This window comes from Gobius niger, assembly GCF_951799975.1.
Source record: "Gobius niger genome assembly, chromosome: 10".
Classification (NCBI taxonomy): domain Eukaryota; kingdom Metazoa; phylum Chordata; class Actinopteri; order Gobiiformes; family Gobiidae; genus Gobius; species Gobius niger.
The window spans coordinates 31,511,327-31,535,460 of NC_136861.1; the positions used below are offsets into that span (position 1 = coordinate 31,511,327).

The 24,134-nt window shown below is 43.4% G+C and overlaps 1 protein-coding gene across 1 annotated transcript in view; it reads left to right on the plus strand.

Annotated features, from left to right (window-relative positions):
- Positions 1-24,134, plus strand: part of elfn2b (extracellular leucine-rich repeat and fibronectin type III domain containing 2b) — a 232,087-nt gene that overhangs the window by 67,600 nt on the left and 140,353 nt on the right. The window contains exon 2 of the mRNA XM_079565320.1: positions 3,451-3,578. The gene's annotated coding sequence lies outside the window, so the exon portion shown is untranslated. The remainder of the gene's footprint in view (positions 1-3,450; positions 3,579-24,134) is intronic.

Consider the following 24,134-nt stretch of genomic DNA (forward strand, 5'->3'; position numbering starts at 1 on the left):
TTAATGCGATTCAGAGTACAAGCTTTGACTTGGTAACACACTTTTCTGCCTCTTTGGGAGCTTTTAACCTCTTACCCTCCGCCTTAACCGAGCACATTTTCCCCAGTTCGGCAGTGTGTCGCCTCATTTAAAAGCGAAGCCCTACAAAACTGATCGAAGATTATTCCTTGCATTGTCGTAAGGTGACTTTTTTTTGGCACTTGTTTTGACCCTAACCCGTTTACACCTGGTTACACCCCACTATTCCGACATTGAGGTCCAATTGTCCAGGCACTCCGACATTTTTTTCCCCCCTTTGTTGGAGTGGCGACACTTTTATCTTTTGTGCAGCGTCCTGCCATTTCAAAACACAAGATAATTAGTAAAAGTATGTGGGCCTACGAGAACTAACCCTAACCTTACCTTAGCCCTAACCTTGAGGATAGTGGAGTTTGCAAACTAACCCTAACCTTACCATAGCCCTAACCTTAAGGATAGTGGAGTTTACAAACTAATCCTAATCTTACCTTAGCCCTAACCTTGAAGATAGTGGAGTTTACAAACTAACTCTAACCTTGAAGATAGTGGAGTTTACAAACTAACCCTAACCTTGAAGATAGTGGAGTTTACAAACTAACCCTAACCCTAACCTTCAGGATAGTGGAGTTTACAAACTAACCCTAACCATATCCTAGCCCTAACCTTGAGGATAGTGGAGTTTACAAACTGAACAGGCTCAGCTCAAAACTATTGTCGGAATAGATGTATCAAAAAGTGTCAGATTGGTGGGACGTCGCAATGGAGGGTTGTCGGAATGACGGGTCGACCCCGATGCGTTTTTTGTTGTCTTGTTTGTTTGTTTGTTTGAGGTGACGAAAATGCAACAAAAACATTAAAAAACCTGACGACAACAGTTTTGTGGGTCTTAGCTTTCAAATCAGGCGTTATGTTCGTCTAGAGCAGGGGTCTCAAACTCATTTGGACCGGGGGCCAAAAATGCGAACCCAGTGTTGGTCGGGGGCCGCAACAGACGAAGCCTTTTATATTAAGTCAATTATGATTTAGCAACTTTTTATTGTTTGCTATAATATAACTTCAAATAGACTGTACATTACCTATCTGCACATTTTTAAGCTTCCAGAGGTTTCCAATCAGCCAAACATTTGCTGAGCTTCTAGATTTGAAATTACAGACTTAGACAATTAGTTTTTTGTAATTAATCCCATTTTGGTTCAGCATCAGTGAATGATCTTTCAGGAGTCAGGTCCAGTTTCTGTCTGTGAGCCTTTTAAAGAAATGCAAAATGTACAAATGTCATTTTAATTTAATGTTGAAAAGCACAACCAGGGACTGGAGCTGATCATGAGCACCAGCAAAAAGCATCAGCTACAAACTTGTTTTGCTCTGTGTTAATTTTCACCCTGTCATATAATAAACACATCGATGAATGTGTGGACTTGGACACTTGTCCAGACTCTGGTGTGTCTGAGATCAGCTCAGTGAGATTCACCTCATGTAAATAATGTGGAGTCACTGACCTCTGACCTTTTTCTGACCGACAGTCAGAACTGATAGGGCTTATATTTTTTACTGTCAATGTTGCTGTCATTATTTGCAGTATTTTAATACATTTCCATATTCTCTATTTTTAATGTAACTATGGGTCATGTGTTCCCACATGTGTCCTTAATAAAGATTAAATTCATTGACCTGATAATGTAGCTCTGAGAGAAAAGGCTCCTCACTTTACTGTTGTGACGCTTTTAAACACTATGCAATGCAATGTGTTCGCTTTGCAATGTCCTAGGCTGGGTTTACACATGGGCACGATGCGTTACGAATGCCACGAATCCACATTCGTGGCCCAGAATCACGAATGTGAGTGGAATTGGTAGAGGTTTCACGCGCCGCCACGAACTGTTGCTGCGTGTTACGATTAATGGCACGAATAATTACGCACTGTCACGAATATGCCTCCTGCACTGCTGCGTGCGGTGGCGCGCTGCTGCGTGCTGCTGCGAGTTATTGGGAATTGTCGCGTTCTGTCAAAAAATCTGTCAAGAATTGGGCGAATGTGGACAAGATCGCCTGCCGCGCACACCGGGTTGGAGGCGGAGCAGGGACGTCTCGCTCCGCCGTGCTCTCCTCTGACTCGTTGGGCTCTCGCCAAATCGGGATAAACAAAAAGTGAATAGACCATCAGCGTCGGGCTTGTCCATATACTGAAGAATAGCAATAGTTTTTCAGTCTATGGGACAGTCACACCAGTTCAACCCCGCTCCTGTCAATGTGTAACACGGGCAAACGCATCAACAAACGCACGCGCTTCATGTCAGATAAGTCCGTGCAACAGCCGCACATTAAGGGCTGACTTTACTCCACAGAATAAACATAAAAACACTACACTCACTGTGCACTCGATCTCCTGAGGATCCGTCGTAGAACTTGCTGCTCTTAAACCTCTTTATCCATGATTCTCACGTGTCTGGTCAGTCCTCAGCTCCAGTTGGAAAAACTTCATAATCCACAAACACAGGCCTGTCTCCACCTGCCCCGCGCCCACCGCCACTTGCTTTACGTGTCTAAGGTTGTAAATAAGCCTTAACTTATCCGTGGTGTAGCTGCTGGAACCACGCGCTGTTGTTTTGGTCAGTGGAGGCAGCGTGGGAGATGCATTCAGGGACAGCGGCGCATCTCCCTTTCCCTGTCTGATGTTTACATTCTCGCGTCCGCAGCAGAGTTGGCGCTACCGCGCGGTGCCTCATGGGAAATGTAGTTCTAACGTGTTTAATGTGATTTACCGGCGGGCCGCATATAATATAAATAAGTAATTATCTCGCGGGCCGCAAAAAATTACCTCGCGGGCCGCATTTGGCCCGCGGGCCGCATGTCTGAGACGCCTGGTCTAGAGGCTGCAAGCTCCAGTGGAGAAACTTTTAGATTTGGAACTGGAGAAAGTGTGCCCAGTCAAGGCTAGGGTTAAGAGGTTTAAAAACGCCACAATGTCCACAATCCTGTGTATGATGCTTCTGTCAGTGTTGAACTGTAACAACAGGGGGCGCTATAGGGCTGTTTTATTCAGGACATTGGGTGCTTTAGAGGGAGCTCGTTTGAAAGACAAAAATCAGGAGATTTTGTATGCTTCTCTTTTCCCCTGAGGCCTGTGAATGTCTATCACTTTCGGTTCTGGAGATATATAGAGATTAATCGTCCGATAGCTGAAAATACCCAAATATCGGCCCGATATATCGGTGGGGCCCTACAAACAATTAGCCTCCACACAATTGTGTATCGTGCACCTTTGCGGGTCTTTGTGTGACTTGATTTAATCTTCATTTCTTTCTAAACTCTCAGTTTCAACGTAGAAAACTGGAGGAAAATATTCACCGTCACAGTGGAATGAAGCCATCATCATCACCACCTCCTCGCCGTATACTGATTTGTGTCTCTTTCTCCTCTGTTCTCTTGTAGTTGCTGTGGCTTGGCCGCGCCGGACTTGATGTGGAATACTCTGCTCCGTCAGCCTCTCATGATAAAAGCATCTGCGCCCGCCGCGTGTTGATCTAACGGCGAGCGAGTGCGGGCTGACCGCGCGACAGGTACGGAAAGAGCTTTCTTCTTGTAAAGCCGTTTGATCCAATGACTCTGAGATGGATGCGCCACCGAAAGCCGAGCACTGCCGCTTCTAGGTAGTTACAGTGCGTGCAGGATATGGATATGCAACTGTTCTGGGCGTCAAAGCGTTTCACTATGGGAGTTTTACTGTTGTGAGAGGAGACAGTGCAGTTTTATGATTGTTGTGACCATGCGGTAAGGTAGGTTAGGACGATTCTAAGGTCCCAGAGAAGCAGACCCTTTCTGGTGTGCTAGTGTGTGCTAGGGCCTGTCATACACTGAATGTGTGTATTTTGTCCGTTTTGACTAACAGGCTATGTTTATTGAGTTAAATCTTATCTGTAAGAAGTGTAGGGGGCCCAGAAATGTTTGTTTCCATAGGGCCCAGAATGTCTGGCGGCGCCCCTGGTTGTGACTACTGTACTGACGACTGATGTATTGAAATGTGTTTGCAAAGGCATTATACCCCGCTGTGCCAGTGATTGAGTCTGGTGACCATGGCATCAACTGCATTTCCACAGCGGTGCATACGCAAGCAAACTGGAAGCGGAGTCAACCAATCAGCGAAGGCCGGCATCTGCCATTGATGCGATGTTATTAGAGGTTCTTTGTTAATATTTGCACAATCAATCAATCAACATTTGTTTGTATAGCACTCTACAACGACACTAGCCTGGCCTTAGCCATCCGTAAACTCCAGTCAATTATAATTTCCCTACATGTACGTCTGGGTCTGATCTCAGTGGCCGCGTTACATCGGTTGAATTTCAACCAACCAATCAGCGAGCGGGGGAGGCGGGTGTTGTTGCATTGTCAAGCATTTGTGCCGCATTTGTAGTTTGGCAATGTCGGCGGATACGAAAGTAATGGAAGCTCTTCAATCGGTTCTGGCTTGGCTCCTAAATGTCCAGAAATTAAGCTTAAATCAGGTCCAATCGTTTCAAAGGAGTTCACCCCTCCCACCTTAATGGAGCTCAGTTGTGAAGATCCAGACCCTTGTACGAAACGCAATGAGTACGAGATGGCAAAGCCAGGCTACAACGACACCAGGAAGACCAAAGTGCTTCACAGGAAGATAAAAACTATTTAAAAACACAAAACGATTGCACCCTAGACATAATTCAGTGCGTTCTAAGTATTAAAAGCCAGTTTCAACAGATGAGTTTTTAATCTGGACTTAAAATGTGACAGGGACACTGAGGGGCAGGACTTTTCCACAGTTTAGGCTCGGCAACCACTAAGGAACGATTGCCCCACTGTTTGCACCGGGACCTGGGCATGTCCAGATCCATTTGATGGGCAGACTGGAGAACTCTGCTGGGGCGATGTACGGTCAACTTCTCAGTTAAATATAACGGAGCGAGACCAAATCAATCCGAAAATTGACAGGGAGCCATTGCAGGGAGGAGCGGAGACAGGAGTGATGTGTCTGTGTCTGGATGAACCGGTGAGAAGGCACAGGATTATGAATCACCAAACTCACCGACTGTCGTTGTATTTGGGGTCATTTGCCGCCGATTGGAAAAACACTCTTACTCTCTCACTTGCGCTGCCAGTAGATTGTTATTGAGGGACTTCCGTGTCCCGTGTAGCGACGCTGTTCGCGAACAACACGGGACCGCGGATAAACTAATCTGATTGCACGGGCTCGTTTTGAGTTTTCTGATGCCGCCAACGAGGGCATGGGTCCCAGACTGATCCCCCTCTGTATAATGCAATAATCTCTGTATCAGCTGCACTTTATTAGCTCTGAGTGATCTTCTTGAACGCCGACTGTAACAAGTGAATTTCTCCTTTGTGAGATCAATAAAGGATTATCTTATCTTATCTTAAACAATATAGAAGGGTATCATTCTGTCGGGGCAAAGCTCTCAATTTACCGATCGATCTACGTTCCCACTCTCACCTATGGTCATGAGATTTGGGTAATGACCGAAAGGACAAGATTGCGAATACAAGCGGCCGAAATGAGTTTCCTTCACAGGGTGGCTTTGCGCACCCTTCGAGATCGGGTGAGGAGCTCAGTTACCCGGGAGGAGCTCGGAGTAGAGTCGCTGCTCCTTCACGTCGAAAGGAGCAGCTGAGGTGGCTCGGGCATCTGTTCCGGATGCCTCCTGGTCGCCTCCCGTGGGAGGTGTTCCAGGCATGTCCTAGTGGGACAAGGCCTCGTGGAAGACCCAGGACACGCTGGTGGGACTATGTCTCCGAGCTGGCCTGGTGTCGCCTTGTGGTCCCCCCAGAACAGCTGGAGGAGGTGTGTGTGGACCGGGAAGTTTGGGCATCTCTGCTGAGACTGCTGCCCCCGCGACCCGGCCCCGGATAAAGCGGAAGAAAATGGATGGATGGATAAATGGATGGATAGATGGATGGATAAATGGATGGATAAATGGATGGATGGATGGATAGATGGATGGATGGATAAATGGATGGATAGATGGATGGATCATTCTGTTATTGCGAGGCTTTGGTTAGTCTGCCATGTAGTCAAGAAATCTGTGGCCCTTATATTGTACTTCATTAAATGTTTTCTGCAGTGCGACTATGATTACAGTCCATCGTTTCTTCCCTTCAGGCACCGGCGCCGAAGCTATGAATACAACATTTGCAAAACATACCAACTAAGGCGGCAAAATCAATGCCAATTGTGGTCGGATCGATATCTGAATGGCCGCAATTAGCGAGGAGCGAAGGCTTCATCCAGGCATGCGCCGCATCTTTTGCAAACATCTAAATAATCTGTCCTCGATCTGCGGGGTTTCGCATCGCGTAAAACCTGCTAACCCTCCATTAGGGCCGCGCTTCCTGGATTGTCAACAAAGATCCGCAATGGCGCAAAAGGCTGTAATAAAAAGCCCGTTCCGTCGGCTGATGGAACAATGCCCTCCGTGACCTGGCATCTCCGGCTCAAAAGCACCGGTTGGCTTCCTCCTCCCTCCTGCTCAACTATTATGCCATTTCTTCCGCACGTTGTCATTAGCTTCGACAGCGCTCCTTTGCTAACGCCACCATTATGTTTTGTATTGAACTCTTGTGCGGGCCCCCGTATATGCAAAGCCCCGGCGCGTGTCAGCCGCAGATAAAGCAAAAAAAAAAAAGGGGGGAGTAATTGTCGTAATTATGTTGTCTTTACTCGCGCCCACGTAAAGGAGAGAGTGTGTTTTCACGGAGAGGACCAAAGGAGCCGGGAAAGGAGCGAGGGGTTTATCCAGCGCAAAGACACAATGTGGCTAAGATAGTCCGGTCGGGGCTAATTACGGTTGTCAGGCTGAAGGCTATAGACCGTGTACGTGCTTTTTGAGCCCATAGGCACAAAAGTCAATGGGGAAATTACAGTATAGGAGTCATTATGTGCTGAAGGGAGCGCCTGGAAACGAATGAATACGCGTTCGATATGTACCAGAATTGACTGATATGTTCGCTCGAGGATACGTGTTCTATTTCTGTCTGGGGACTTCGAGCCGTCGAGGTGCAGCCGGTTCTTTAAGAGATGTTTGATTTAAGACGAGACATTACAAGTGAATAGGGAAATAATACATTTACAGATATCAATATGACATAAATATGAAAAAAATATGTATTGCAATGTTTTTTTTATCATTTTCCTATAAGGCATATTATATGCATGCAAATTAACAATATTTTCTGCAACAAAATCTAAATAATGGATCAAGCCAAGTTTAAATTTATGTTTTCATTTTGTCGATGTAGAAAGCTACAAAGATTTGTCCAGAGGGAAATTTTTTTTGAAAAAAAAGTTTGAAATTAAATAAATCGGGCAAAGAAATATTGGTATTAAAATTGAAAAGCCCTTCAAGAATATTGTTAAAGATACAATATGTAACTTTATATATACTGATAAAATGTTAAAGTGATAGTCTGGACGCCTATATGTATTACAAATTAAAAAAAATGTGCACCTGGTCCTGCATTTTGATGTAAAGGAAGTAATAATAATGACATATGTTCATATTATACTTTGTGAAGTCCCTCCTTCCCGGATCTCAGCAACTAGTCAGAGTCTAGTATCCTCCCGCGTCGACCAATGAGATGAGCTTTTCCTGTGAACCAGCCTGTCAGGTCCAATCAGTAGGAGGGGGAGGAGCTTGATCTGTTCCTGCTTTCCTCATTTTGCAAACTCAGAAGGGCTTTCTGGTTAAGGAGGGGAGGAATGCGATTGTTCACTTTCAAATTCCACTCCATCTGTCCTCACTTTGCAAACTTACAGTCTATCACTTTAATAGTGCGTATTTGACCGTTCTGTGGCCATGCGGCGTATGAGTGCTTGGCATAGCGCCTTTTTTCCCATCACAGTGGCCTCTAGGGATCAATTGTTTTATTATTTTCTCAGCTGATGGACCCATCTCCATGGTTAAATATACATTCATTTCAGAAAAGCAACCAAAAAATCTAGCACATTGAAGCGTCAGAGGGAAGCTGAGACGGAACACAAAGGTGCCACACATACAGTGCTGGATCACTTGCAGCCCCTAACCCCCCCATATATAAAGTTACATAATGCACCTTTAAGTACAAGACTGGAAAGTGTGGAGTGTGTAGGAGATAAAGAAAACTACATGTGGAGACAACGGGACCTAAAGTTTTGTAACTGCTCATGTATAATGTTAACACTTTGCCGTTCCGGTCTCCCAGAAAGGAAATGACCATATACAGCATCAGCTCGGTCACCTTTCATGCTACACGTGGATACCAAACATAATCAATATTTGTGAATAAATAAGCAAAAGACGAGGGAACGCCGCAATGTTGTAGTCAATTCCTGGAAAACGACACCGTGAAAGTTGAAACGTCGTCATAAACCTCTTAACCCCCACCTGAACCAAGTTTGGCATTACCCAAATCTAAAAGCTTCCTGACAAAAAAGCATCAAAATAGCGACGAAAACAAGGATGAAAACCCAACAAAAGTGCGACAAGAGTTTGCACAGAAACATTGGAAGAAAAAACATGTTTTTATCACAATCCGATTGAAATTGCTCCTTTAAAGGGACTATACAGAGTTTAAAAATGTTACAATTAAGTATTTTCCTCCCCCTACATGTTTCAACAATGTCCTAATGTGTAGAATGAGCTCAGACCGGTTCACCACAACTGCCTCTAAAATCCTGCAATGTCACTCAAAAAGGTGTTAATTCGGGTCCAAAGTGCCGTCATGCACGAGCTTAATATAGAAGCTGCAGTTACACGTATGACCTGAGGTGGCAGTAGTGAGTCTAAAATGGCTAACTTGCAGGTAGCCCCTTTAAATATCTGAGCTTTCAAATTCTTCTTCTCCAGAACCAAACCCCAAAAATCGGACTTTGGACCTGAGAGTGTGTAAAGAGTCCAGGAGTTTGATTGATGTGCAATTTCTTTACTACCTGTCATAAAGCGAGAGGAGCCTGTGCGATAACAGGTGTTTTCAAAATAATTAAAAAATGACATTTTCGTTGAATATGTTTCTATTTAATGAAGCCAACATAATAGCCTATCACCCAGACGAGCAAAAAGAGACATGTTATTAGATGTATATTCACAGTAGGGGGTACACGATTGGTCACCCAAAGCTTCACGGCTCCGAAAAGTTTGGGAACCACTGGTGAAAGTGAAAGCCTGCTGTTTTTTAGAAAGCATAATGTTTACTGCCGCATAAGACTGGAAAACTCGATAGGTTGAACGAAGCAGGTTTCTACAGTGCAAAAAGTGGATTCTAAGCAAGTAAAACATGTTTTACTTTAAGAAATAAGTTCTTATTATTTCCCTAAAAAGTAATAATGTCTTGCCTAGCAAAGTTTTCTTGTTTATTTGCTAAAAACATGCTAATTTTTCTTGTAACAAGAAAGAAAAACTTTTTGAATCTTTTTCAGCATTAGACAAAGAATATTTTTTCTTATTTTAAGAAAAAATAAGATCACAACAACTCTTAATTTAAGAACTGATTCTCACAGACAGATAATACTTTCCATTCTTTAAAGGGGGCGGCACGGGTGCGCAGCGGTTAGAGCCTCAGCTTCACAGCTCGAACGTCCTGGGTTCGATTCCCACCAGGACGTGGCCTTTCTGTGTGGAGTTTGTACGTTCTCTCCGTGTCTACCACTAAAAACATGTGCAATAGGTGAATCCTCCAGCCAGGTGATTCTGACCATCAGCCTGGCTCCACATCATGGAGATGGGTCCCCGGGCAATATTTTCCTTAAATATTAGTATTTATTAAGAACATTTTGCTTAAATCAAGCAACATTTAAGTAAAATATCCCACAATTTTTCACTAAATAAGAATGTTTTCCTTAAATTATAACATTTTCTGAGGACATTTTGATTAATTCTAGCTATTTATTTGCTTACATTTAGTGTTTCTTTCTTGTTTTATGATAAAAAAATATTCTAGAAATAAGAATTCTTAGCAAGAAAAAAATGCTTACCCCATTGGCAGAATTTTTCCTTAAAACATGACAAAATGTCTTTTAAGATATTTTTCCCTTGTTTTTAGTAGGACACTTTTTGCTGTATATTGGCTGATATGGTGGTAGGAACACAGGGGAAACACGCTCCTCATAGAAAGCCACATTACAACATTGTCCTCTTTTTCTTACCATAATAAAACGCCAACCAGTCTTCAAAGCTAAAAAAAAAAAAAAAACTCCTTTCTGAATCTGTCGAGGCTTCTCCGGAGTGTCCTCGCACGCACCGGCGCTGGCACCGCAGCTCTGACCTTTGCATTTCGCCACCAGCGTTCTTTCACACATCCTGGGTCATCCTTCTGCAGACTGCTGCCAAGGCGTCCCCTCATTTCTGTGCACAGACTGTACTTGGCGTGGACATATAGCTTTTTTTTTTCTCTCTCCGCTATAAATCTGACATCTTTTTAACTCCATTTTAAAAAGAGGCTATATGCTGAACAGATCTTTCGAGCTTTTGATTCTTTGATTTTCTTCCTTATCGAAAATGTGCTCGGAGCGGTGTTTTGTGGCTTCTCCCCTCTGCACATTTGTGTTCACCTGCAGAAAAACAAGGACGCTTTCAATCAAACTGACATCGACACTCTGAAGAATGTGTGAGCTCGCGCCGAAGCCCCTGAGCTTCCTGATCATGACGAGTCCATGGTCTTGTCTTCCTTATGAGTCACAACAACATTAAGCTTGTCATCAATGTAAAGTATTACTTACTCACAACCTCAACAGCGCTGGTCAGAGATGGACAAAGACTTCATGGAGTTGGATGGGGCAATGTCATGCACCATGTGACTGGGGTTCCCAAACTTTTCAGGCCACGACCCCCAACATCACTCAACCAACAACTCGCAACTCCTTTCTGAAAACCCCACCTTCATCAAGCACATTTTCTCCAGTTTTACCCAAAAATAAACATCGAAAAAGCTTCTCAACTGGAGAGCTTGCAGACTATAGGCCCTCACAGAATAAAGGTGTAACCCCTCGTTTGGCTGGAACATGTAGGGGGAGGAAAATACATCATTTTGAAATTTTTAAACCCTGTATAGTCCCTTTAAAGGGGCTAGATGCAAGTTGATTATTTTATACTCACTACTGCCACCACAGGTCTTACGTACAACTGCAGCTTCTATATTAAGCTCGTGCATGACGGCACTTCAGACCCGAAGTAACAACGTTTTGAGTGACAGTGCAGGATTTTAGAGGCAGTTGTGGTGAACAGGTCTGAGCTCATTCTACACATTAGGACATGGCTGGAACATGTAGGGCAGGGGTAGGCAACGTCAGGCCCGGGGGCTAAATCCGGCCCTCCAGCACAGAACCTCTGGCCCTCAAGATGATTTTGAGAAACATCATGACACAAACCAGAAAGTACTTTAACATTTTTAGGGTTAAATGGGAGAAATACTGTTAATACACCCAATTAGGTCATTTTATGTACAACTTAAAATTAAAATAATTTTAAGGAAGAAATGACAGAAACACCCAAATTAATAGATTCAATCTAAAGTATGAGTAGATTTGGTCTGGTCTTAGATCAGATGAAACATCTTATCACCAATGGAACAAGTCCTTATTCTTTTAATTCAGATTATATTGTATAATTTAAAGTGAAAAACAAATCTTTTTAAAAGTAAAAGTTCATTTGTCTGATTTCAAAGTGGGTTTTGTGCTTGTTCCATTGGCATCAGCCTTTGTATCTTTATCTTTATCTTAGATTAGTCCAAACAGACTCAAATTCATAAAGAACCTTTTATTCAAGCAATTTTAAGTAATTTATCTCATTTCGGCCCTTCGTCTTCATACAATGAAAAAAACTGGCCCTCCATTAAGACAACTTGCCTACCCCTGAAGTAGGGGGATGATTTTAACATTTTGAAACTCTGTGTAGTCCCTTTAATGTAATGTAACTGGTTAAGCCACAAAAGTGTGATCAAAACGTGTCAAACAAGCAACAGAAACGTGATGAAAACGCAACCAAAAAGGACAAAACCTGACAATCATAACGAGGAAGAAGCTTTCAAACGAGGTGTTACGCTGGTCTATAGTCTGTAAGTTTTCCAGTCGAGCAGCTTTTGGATTCGGGTAAAGCCAAACTGGAGAAAATGCAGTTGGTTAAGGTGGGGGTTGAGAGGTTAATGATGTTATAATGATGGTATAATTTCAATTTTCAATCAAAAATACATCAAATTCAACGTCAGAAATGTAAAAAAATATTGCGTCGAAATCATTTTGCGACCCCCGCTTCAGTGAACTACGACCCCCAGCAAAGCTCCCCATAACCGTGCGCATTTTCTCCAGTTCAGCTTTACCCAAATCTCAAAGCTTCTCGACTGGAATTGAAAGACTATAGGCCAGAGTCATGCCTCATTTGAAAGCTAAGGCCTATGACCTGCCGCTGCGTTTATTTCACAGTTTTGTTGCTTTTTATGTTGCATTTGTCACTTTTTTGTCGCCTTTTTGTCGTGTTTTGTTGCTTTTCTGGCACGTGTTTACCTCATTCTTGTCACTTTTTTGTTGCGTTATTCATGACAGCCCATTGGCCAGTGCAACGCCTCATTAGAAAGCTAAGACCTTGTAGTAAAACGGTGGATGGCACGATGAATATGTTACATTACAAACAAAGCGATAAAAAATGGAACAAAAAAGCGATAAAAACATAAACATTTGGATCAGTTCTGTGGTCCTGAGCCTTCAAATTAGGTGCGACACTGGGCTATATAGTCTTTAAGCTCCAGTCGAGAAGCTTTTAGATTTGGGTAAAGCTGAACTGGAGAAAACGTGCTTGGTTAAGGCGGGGGTTAACCAACAATTGTATCATATTACAAAATTAAAATCAAAAAGGACAAATTGCGTACATCCTCCGGACACAGTTAGCGTGCCAGGCAGTTCGGTCAATGTATTTTCCTATTAGCATTTAGCATTTAGCCATCAGACATCGCAAATGATGAACAATTCCGTTTTCAGCCTCATTTAGGTGAGCGCAAAGCCTTCATTAATGAACTAATGAATGATAAAAATGAGCATATAAAAGTGGCCTCTGATCCCAAAAAACATATTCAGTTTCTGCTTATCGTGGGGTCGGATACACGTCTAATGGCCCCTAAGCATCATCTAATAACATGTTGACGATGGAGAACCCTCAGAGATGATATAAATGCCACGAAATGGACATTCTTACCTCGCCATTACCTCCACCTTTCCATATCACACGGGGAGAGAAAGCTCATTAAACAGGTCCGTGAAGCCGTTTGCCATCGTAAGTGAGCATTTGTGGGAAGACGCTCAGGTAACGGGCGGCATTTATGCACCGTCTCGGCATTTTTGCTGCACATGAACCCGCTCGAACTGCTTCATCTACGCCAAGATCGTGGGCTTTAGAGGCAACGACAAAAAACACCCGGATTTCCGTTTAACTCACTAACTTTCTATGTTTTAAAGTCCATATCTTCACCAGTCCTTGTCAAGCAGACATTTGTGAAAAAAGACCTTTATGCGATCTATAATTGTAAGGCACGCTAATATTGTGACTGTATGATTCACTGAAAGTAAAGAAACGTGCTTAGAAAATTCATCTCTGAAGAATTTTTCTTGTTAAAAATGCGATGGGAAAGTTAGGAATGACAACAACCAAGTAGAAAAAATGTGCGCCAGGTACATGGCCTTCATAAGGTTTTACATCCATCCATCAGTTCTCTTCCACTTGTCCGTTGCCAGGTCGTGGGGGCAGCTGTTGGAGTTGCCCAAATCACCTTGCACCAGCCCCTTATGGCTCCTCCTGCAGGTGGTGGGTGCACGGAAGGACGGCCTCACGATTCAAACCGGGCCTGTTGGTCTCTCATAAGGGGCTTCTGAGCCGCTCTTTGTCTGACCCGTCACCTAGGACCTGTTTGCCCTGGGAGACCCTACCAGGGGCACGAAGCCCCGTAATATTGTGACCGTATGATTCACTGAAAGTAAAGAAACGTGCCTAGAAAATTCATCTCTGAAGAATTTTGCTTGTTAGAAATGCGATGGGAAAGTTAGGAATGACAACAACCAAGTAGAAAAAATGTGCACCAGGTACATGGCCTTCATCGGGTTTTCCATCCATCCATCCATCCATCCATCCATCCATCCATCCATCCATCCATCCATCCGTTTTCTTCCACTTGTTCGTTGCCAAGTGGACAACATAGGTGCTCAAACCCCTCCACCACGTTAAAGTGGCCATTTCAGGAGGAGCTTCATCAGGTTTTCATCTCTTAAAAGCTTCTTGACTAGAGTGAACAGACTACAGGCCAATGTAACACCTCATTAGAAAGCGAAGACCAGCAGAACTCATCCAAACTTCTCCCTCAATATGATTGTCACGTTTTTTGTCCTTTTTGGTTGCGTTGTCGTCACGTTTTTTTTGTTGCTTTTCTGGATATGTTTGGGTCAAATTGAAAACGGGGCAAAAACGCGGCAAACAAGCAACGAAAACGTGACATCGGTTGACAAAAAGCAACGAAAATGCGATGGACAAAATCAAAGATGAGTTTGGTAAGTCTTAGCTTTCAAATGAGGCGCTACCCTGGCCTGCAGGCTGTAAACTGTCAGGTCAAGAAGCTTTTAGATTTGGGTAAAGCCGAAACTGGAGAAAAAGTGCTCGGTTACGGGGTTAAACAATATGCCTTGGACCAAGTCACACCAATGTCTAATTGTCCATGCCTCATACTTTGCACCCATCACAGTCTCTTCAAGGTAATGCCTTCAGGGAGGAGACTGCGGACTCTATGGGCCAGTTCCAGTCAACTGAAAAACAGTTTCACACACAAGGCCATCGGGAAGCTGAACTCCCTGCCCTCCCTCCCACCCACCGCTCCACAATGAAGGACGAGAGAAAGGTCATTTCAAATCATTCACATGGTTTGACAAATAAAAATCTTGAACGAAAGTAATTAGCTATATGTTCGGAGTCCACGGACATCACCAAGACCTTCATTTCATTTATTAATTTATTTAAATGGGACAATTAATGCACATTAATGAACAGACAACTAGTGCTGTAAATATGCCGGATCTAGCTCACACTCATGTCCTGGCTTTTCTTCTCGCTTGCTCCGTTTCTTTCCTGCAGTTCTGTCTGTGTCAAGTCAAGTCATTTCAAACTTATATTTATAGCCCATTTCGAACAACTATGTACTTCAAAACAAGGTCACCAAGAATAAAGTGGATCCTCATGCTCTTTCATCATCTGACCCATTACATTTCATTCATACATTCATAGTAAGGAGCTGCAAACCTTTCTCCAAAGTTGATGGAAACGCTCTCAAACTCAAGCTACAAGTCTTAAAAAACAGACGAAATAACATTTTATTTGGTTCCCTGTCCCTTTCTGTATGGACCTGCACCTTATTCAACGCCGTACAGTGTGAAATTCTAACGCCAAAGTCGGCCCCAAAGTGTTTTGCTTCCCCTTGGTCGCACTCTATGTTTACATTTCCGATCATGCATAAAACATGTCCGTTCGAATCCCGTCACTTGTCCCGCTTCCCCCCCATACTGTCCCTCACCCACTTATGCAGCTGATTTCCCGCGGTTTGCCATGCGCTGCACCGCTGAGCCCCGCTCGTTGCCGCGGGTGAGAATGCCAATGAAGACAACATTGTTACGGCTAGCACCCCGGAGCCAGAAGTGTACGCTACAGTGTGCGGAAAGTACACATTTATTCTTATCAGGGCGGCCCAGCGGAGTGTGGTCCACTAGATAGGGCTGAGAGGTTTAGTTTGTATTTTTTCTTTTCTTTTCTTTTTTTTTTTAAGGGCACCTTGGCTCCCTGTAGAGTCTGTTAGATACGTAGTTTATCTGTTGACGGAGATTAGCCTTTGTGTGGGACTTTAGCCTTCTAAGCTAGTGCTGCGACTGTAGAGATGCAGAGGAATATAGATAAGGATTTGAGGGTTTCACGGACCGGGCAAAGAGGTAAAACATCAGTTGGGTAATCCAGAACAGAGGTAGGGCGGGATCCAAAAGATGTCAAAATAACTTTCAGAGGGTCACGGGCTTTTAAGCCTGGGGACACAGAGGGTTTTACTCCACAAACAACAGATACAACGGCTATTCTCTACAATTTCATAAACTGGAATATGAGAGTAGAGCATAGACTGTGGAAAACATGGACATAGCACCACTATTATCTGTGAGAACAGGAAATGGGGGAAGGCTCCGGATGTTCTTGGTTCCTGTTCACTTTCCATTATCCCGTCTCACATCGTCCCATAGGAACAGGCCACTTGAGCTTAGACGAGTTGATGCGTACCTGTCTGGTCTTTGTGCGTGCCCGTGGAAGAGCTTGATCGCTTCTAACTTCACCCCGTTTGGAGCCATAGGAATATACAGGGAGAGGCCAAATGCTAACAACATCTTTGGTCTTTTTGCATGACCGAGGGCATCACAGTTCTTCCATACTGTGACATGTTCTTACCTGAGCTTAGACGAGTTGATGCGTACCTGTCTGGTCTTTGTGCGTGCCCGTGGAAGAGCGTGGTAGCCTCCAACTTCACATGCTAACAACATCTTTAGTCGTTTCGCGTGATTGAGGGCACGCACAAAGACCAGACAGGCACGCATCAACTCGTCTAAGCTCAGGCAAGAACATATCTCGGTATGGAAAAACGGTGGCCTGTTCCTCTAACATCGTCCTATTTTTGGCTCCAAAAAACAACAACAAAAAGCATGAACGAGCTTCCGTTAGCCCGCACTGAATGGGGAAGCCAGCATAAAAATCATAAAAATGCCTCCTTCCTTGATGTTGAGCTGGGACATCTCCAGTTCCAGGTACACTCAGCTTCTAACCCACCTGTTTCATCTAATAGCCCATGAACTATCTTTCCTTTTAATCCACAGCCAATTGCTGCCTTTTTTTCGCTGCTGCAGACAAGGACTTGAGCGATGACCCTTTTATCCTTGTCGGGTCATCACTGAGCCTGCTCCTACTAATGCGCACATTTTGTTAGCCGTCATATCCCGGACCCGTTTAAAGTTGAGCGTTCTATCCTCATATAAATGAATAGGAAAACAACGACTTTCTTGGTTGTGGCCACTGAATGTGATTCCGACCGCACAGCAAGCAGAAACTTAAATTAATTAGATTTAGCATTAGCGCACATTTTTATAAGCTAATTTGTATCTAAAGTAGGGCTGTCAATCGATTAATTACACTTGTGAAATATTCATTTTTAATCCTTGTCCAACATGAAACACTTATTTAAACCATTTGATTATTGACGGCACATTTCATTAACCAAATATTCACAGCCTCATAATTATGGGGAAAGCCCAACAGCTTCTGGCTGGGATCTGTTCAGCCCTTTCTTGGTCGCTTGATCACATACATTTTCTTTGAACATTTGTTGCATTGAACATCTTTTAGGTTCAAAAAGTCAAGTATAAGGACAAAATGTAAATATTTTTTGTTGATATAGGATGATCAGACAAGCCTTTTTGATGCATAAGTAGTTCTTTTTTCACTCTTGTTTCATCGTGTGAAAAGATTGGAGACTCCTGGCTTACAATATGTAGTTAATACAAGTCTTTCAGGTCATGTGTGTGCTCAGACACAGAAGTGTGCTTTTATTTATTTATTTATTTGAGCATACATTTTGCTCAAAAGGAGTAGGCTGAAGCAAAGGCTTATGAGCGCCTTACCCCCAACTCAAAATGATAAAACTTTTCATTTCTCATTGTACAATCAATGTAAACAAAACAACAATGAACAATAGCAAAAAGATGTAGAACTCGTTACCTTTTTGACGCAAACCAAACTCACAACCACTGTTTGAACTGTTCACATATTAACCGAACGAAACACTATTACAAGAACGGTGTTGTTTCCTGCAAGATCCCTACAAAGCAAGCAACAAAGCGACCATTCATATATTTCTTTCAGTTTCCGATGCCAAATATCACCCACACTCACTAGTTTTTATGACATAAGGGCACATTAATACACATATTATACTCCGTGTTCTTGTTGCTCCAATTGTCATTACCATACTCAACACAATGTTTATCTATGTGCATTTTCATTGCATTATTCTTATTTATCTATATTTTATTATGTACAGTGTATGATGTAACCCCTTACATCGAGTGGTGCGTTAAAAAGACGGGTGTAGAGCGGGCCAGTTGAAGAGGGCAGTGGCTCCCCAACAACAAACCTGCACCCAGCTGCAGTGTTTGGTCCACACATATGATGCGATTAATTGCGATGAATTATGTTTTGGATTAATTTTGGCAACCCTAATCTAAAGTGAAATCTCTAAAGGTCTGCACACTAGGCTTTATGTTGTAGATGGGGTGACAACAGCTGAAAACCTCTGGACCGTTCATAGTTTGCGATGTTTGATGGCTAACGGTTCTATGGGATATACATTGGGCAGGCTAACAGACTCTGAACAGGTGCCTGGACTACCCGGGTTAGGATCGAACATCAGCGGTTACTTTCCTGTGAGCTAAGGTGGCCTTGAGTCAGCCTGGTTTTGTCATTCAAGCGACAATATCAGAATGAACATGTTTTGAGGCTGCTACTCGACAAATAGTAGTAACACAAACATGGACTGGACACGCATGAGGGGTGATGAATTCCTCTAGCGCAGTGGCTCCTAAACGCGTTGGGTGTTTTTCTGGCTCACACACAGTTCACATTTGGCAGTTTTGGCATAATTTGGGCCAATTTTAGACACTGTTTATTCCTGATTTCATCTTGAGCAAGGCCTGGGGCTACTTGGAAGGTCAAATCTTTTATGCGGTGTTATTTGGCGTGAAACGTTTGAGAATCATAGTGGATTCAGTGGTGCAGTGCTGTTGCTTTAAACCATGTTTTGTTCTGTTTTGAAATCTTTCTGCCCAATCAGATTTGGTTCGGTCCTGGGGTGAGGGTCGTACCAAGAACTACTTGACAATTTCTACCGATCTGGGCGGCTCAAGAGAGAAAGTGATATTTAAATACTCGCTTTGTGTTAGGTTAGACTTCGATGAATCAATACCAACGTTTTGAATTTGAGATTTTTTTGACTAGTTAAGATTTGGTTGGGCGTTCGACCTAGATCCGGGGTGTCAAACTCATTTTGGGTCGCGGGCCGAAATTCTGCTCCCACGACGGGTCGGGGGCCGCATATAATAGAGAACATTTTCCCAATAAATGAATAATAACAAGCTGTGATTTGGTCAAAGCCCCAACTTGACTTGTAGCTTCATTAATGACAACGGCTTACACTTGTATTGCACTTTACAAGTCTGTGTCACAAGTTCCTCAAAGTACTACATTGAAGTCATTATTCATTCACTCGGTGGTGGTCAGCTGTTATTGAAGCCACAGGCGCCCTGGGGCAGACTGTTCATTCACCACATGGCTATATAATGTGTTGTTCATATCCTGAGGTCTTGTTATGTCAGTGCCCTCTGCTGGTCACGTGTGGAACTCTTTCCTTACTCCACACAGGAATGGGCTAGAGACTTACTCTTTTTTTTTAAATACTCTGGGATTTATGCTCTACATGGTACGGTCCGGATTAAATCATCTCGGGCCGTATGTTTGACACCCCTGACCTAGATGATTTCTCTTGTTCTGAGAAGTTTCTGACTCATTTCAAAACATTTTGTCTTTATTTCAGGTAAATATATCTGGCAATGGGTTAAGAAAACTGCTCTTGCCCCATTGGCAGTTTTACTTTCTTATTTCAAGCTAGATGACCTCAGAACCAGTGAGGAATGTCCTCAAACAAGCAAAGTAAAGCTAGTCCGATCAGGGGAAAAAAGTCCAAATGAGTTCAAGTGATTTAAACCCATGCTTGATATTAACTTTCTGTCGTGTTCTTGACATAAACGGCTGAACGTTTCCGACAGAGACGGCCTTGGTTAATGGAGAAGACGCTTGTTATCTGCACATCTAAAGCACGTGCTGATTTAACTGTGACAACGCAACAATGGCCGTCCCTGCCTCTCTCGCTGGGTGCGTGTAGCAGACACAGTCACAGCCGGCAGACTGGTTTAAGAATACTAACAAAGACTCCTGTGTACCTCATACTGAGTATTACTTTACGCCCCCAGTCTGAGCCACACCATTAGAACATCAATCTAGCAAATCCTTCTTTAATTATGAGCTCCGTACCCCCCCTCTCGTCTCTCTCCACCGCCCTCCTTCCCCCCCCCCATCCCTCCATCCCGACTCAATCAGAACAAATAAAAAGCCTTTTGGACTGTAATGGGGTTATTGATTGGGCGGCAGCCGCTGTGCATGCTCGTGTTTATGTGATGAATGGGCAGACATTTTGTGTGTCATAGAAAGATGGGGAACAACTTGTCTTCGGCTCTCGCTCTACCTTCGCCTGGCGCTGCCTCTCCTCTCTTTCTATTTCTCTCTCTCTGCTTCTTGATGTGTTCCTCCTGCTAATTTGAACTCTTTTTTTTTTTCCGCCTCTACAATGAGCTGAAAAATGCTGGAATACACCCAATGCATACAAATACAGTCTCCACTTAACATGCTCATAAAACCAGCGAGGCAAATTTCCCCCATGCGACAACCAAACCCCTGACCCACCAACAAACGGCCCACCATCATTATGAACCCCTGAAAGTGAGACGAACCATCTCCTTTTTCAATGTTTTTAGAGTGAATGAAAACATGTCAGGGCAGGAGAGGAAGGATGTTACACTATAAATATCAAGTGACAGCGCCCCCTACTGTGCAGTGTTGTTCGTCTGTGACAGCCGCCCGTTGTGAGGAGAATCTTTGATCGCAGCTGAAAATCGCAGGTCATACAGTGAGACGGAGACAAAGATTTAAAATAGAACCTTCGTACCAAGGCTGCATGATATTGACCAAAAAAAACAAATCCATTATATTTGATACATTCAAATGCATAAACTGCTACAATGGTGAGTGAAGGAAGTCATGTTGCTTTCAGACTGTCGATCTACATAATCAAACTGCCCCACATTAGAACACCATAATCTACTTTTTGTGGACAGCGCCCTCTTCTGGAGGAGTTTGGTTTCAACCTTTCCCCGACATTCAGTAGCCTGATAAACCACACCCACTTATTTCTGCGCGAAAGAAGGCGGGTCTGGCCATACATGGTAAACAAGTGTCTGATTGGCGGCTAAGGCCGAACCAATCACGACTTTCACAGAGAAATGACAAGGCTACGTCACACGCTTGCACCACTATGTTAACATTAGCCAAAACTAATCATGGATTAAATAGTCTGGGATTTTGCCTCCGCGTGAGTGTATAGTCAATTCATATTTTGTGAATTGGACTACAGCCGTCGTCACGTCCGCAAATTGTTAATTGGATTATTTCACTGAGAAGCTGTGCGTGTTAGGCCCGCCCGTTCACACTGCTCCAATTGCTCCGTGGCCAGACTAATTTCCTGTGTGGAATGGACAGGGAATAGTATGGCAGAGCCAGGCAAGACATTCGGAGTATCTCTGGGGGACAGCCATGTGACTAAAATGAATCCGGGATGGAGTCACAGAGTGTCATTTTTAAAGTCTGCTTTATGGAAACTCAGACAAACTTTAAACTGTTGCAGCTGAACCTGAGATCAGAGGCTCCACTATTCCGATCGGTGACATCTATCAGTCAAATGGCAGAGATAGAAGACAAAAGGTTGGATCATTGCAGTAGTCAAAACCTCGATTGTGATTCGACATCGATAAACTTTGCAGCCCTATATCGTACAACCAAAGATGAGCATCAGGCAGTTTCTGATGCTTTGGAACCTCCTCTTTCTGCAACTAGAATCTCTGTCTGTGTCTCGTCAGTAAAATACATCACCGTCTGAAGCCTGAAAGTCGCAGTTGAACCATCGCACAGTGGAGACAGGAGACAGTGAAGAACAGGCTCACGATGTTACAATAGATACAGACGGCATCTCGTCATTGAAGGGGGCGTGGCTTCGTCGAGGGGGAAAATAGAATCTTTAGAGAAACACCATTTTCCACACTCTTTAGCCATTTTCTGGTAGAATCGGAACATATTTAATAATAATAATCTATAATCTATACTGTATTAATCTCTGTAGAGAAAAATTAGTTCTCTGCATTTGACCCATCCTCATTTGACCCATGGGCGACCTGTAGGAGCAGTGAGCTGCCAGCATGGGCCGGCACTCGGGGACCCATCTCCCTGATGTGGAGCCAGGCTGGTGGTCAGAAACACCCGGCTGGAGGATTCACCTATTGCACATGTTTTTTTATAACCTACCGCTAACCTACGCAGACACGGGGAGAACATGCAAACTCCACACAGAAAGGCCCCGTCCAGGTGGGAATCGAACCAGGGACCTTCGAGCTGTGAGGCACGAGCACTAACCGCTGCGCCACCGCATAAAGTCCAGTGTAAATCGGGCCCTTATGGGTATTTTCTCAAAGCAGATTGTTCAGTAGAAGCGGAAAAACGGCAGTTGTAGCTAGAGCTAGCTGTTAGCATTAGCCCGACACTAACATGAAGCATCAGGTTAGCATTCTCCATTATTCATGTATTTATATGGGCTGCTGAACCACTTTGCTCCTCTCCATGTCTTTGCATCTCAATTCAGTAGAAAACTATATTCATAATTTAGCGTTTGTTAAAGCAGTTTTTTGATAATTAGAGAAAGTTTAGATTTTCTACAATTTTTTTCCCCCTTAACTGTTAACAAACATGACCAAATATGGGCGATTCCAGAGATGCCGTCTGTATCTACCCCCACGTCTTGCAATGTGACAAAAAAGTTGCGCAATGTACACGATGGCCTAAGTTGATGGGCGAAAATGCTTTTCAGTCTCAGTCCTATCTTCGTCATTTCTATATGTGACAGCTTTACGAAAACTCAAGTTGCATCAAGCTTTTGACAGACAGACTACTCGCACAATATAGGCTGATTGAGAACGTCTGATTGAACGCTAACATTTCCGTCTCATCAACAAAAACTCTCAAACGTCTCTTCACGTTTTAGTCGCCAACGAATCATCATTACCATCATCGACAAAACCCCAACATCGGCGGTAAAATGCTGAAGAGGAGTTTGTGGAACTTCTCTCGATCCCATTCTCCCTCCCTCCCACCCTCGATGCCGCCGTGCCGAAGGAATGAAGCATTAAATTGCCTCGCAGTCGGAGTCTCATCAACTGTGTGACATGTTTTACTGATGAGCGGGAGTTTATTTTGACTGATTCTCCACCAAGACTTCCATTACGCCGCTCTCCAGTTATTGTCTGACAGTCGGCCGCAAAAAAAAAAAATCGTCCTTCTCTTCGAGCCGGGGCGGGGAGCGCAGCCGGCGCGACACTTGACAATAAGGCGAGGCTAATTAACATTCTTCTATAACGCGACGGCCGCTGGATTTATTCTTTTTTTCAATCATGATGTTCCAAATCTGATCCTTCTGTTGCCAGTTTTGAAGGACTTCCATTTGGAGCGTGTGTCAGTGAAAAGGAAGCTGCTGGGAGATTAACGGTATTAGAAAGAGAGCTCGGGATTTATGTCGTCAAAAACCGTGAAGATTTCTGGAATTCCTGGTGCATTTCGTGATTATAAACTTCGAGAGACGCTGCAGTGGGTGGTTCCACAGCTTTTTTTCCACTACTTTTTTATTGTTTTTTAATCAAATGTTGGTCGATGGATGATGCTTGCTAGATTCCTCTATAACGGTGGATTTCCATGGTAACATTAAACTCATAACTTTCCATCCCAAGCTTTATTTAAACGGGAAAGTATGAGTTTATCATATACATGCGTTTCCATTTCCAGTGACATCCTGCATAGTTCTGGCGGCCATTTTGAATGCAGAAGTAGAATTTTGTGTAACATATATGGATAAAGGCTAGTTCAATTGAAATTGGGCTGGACCAGAAGACATAGATACGCTCAGGGAGGTGTAGGTGCAGAAACAATACACACAAGGCGGTTATTGCGTTTACGTGGCTTTGCCTTATTATTAAGTGGAAATAGGATTTACCAGAGTATTTACAATATATATAATCCTGCAGGTAATCATGTACAAGACGTTGTATAGAAGTGCACTTTGGTTTTCCTTACTGAGTTAGCATTTGGTTTTCCAACAAAACAAAACAACAAAAAATA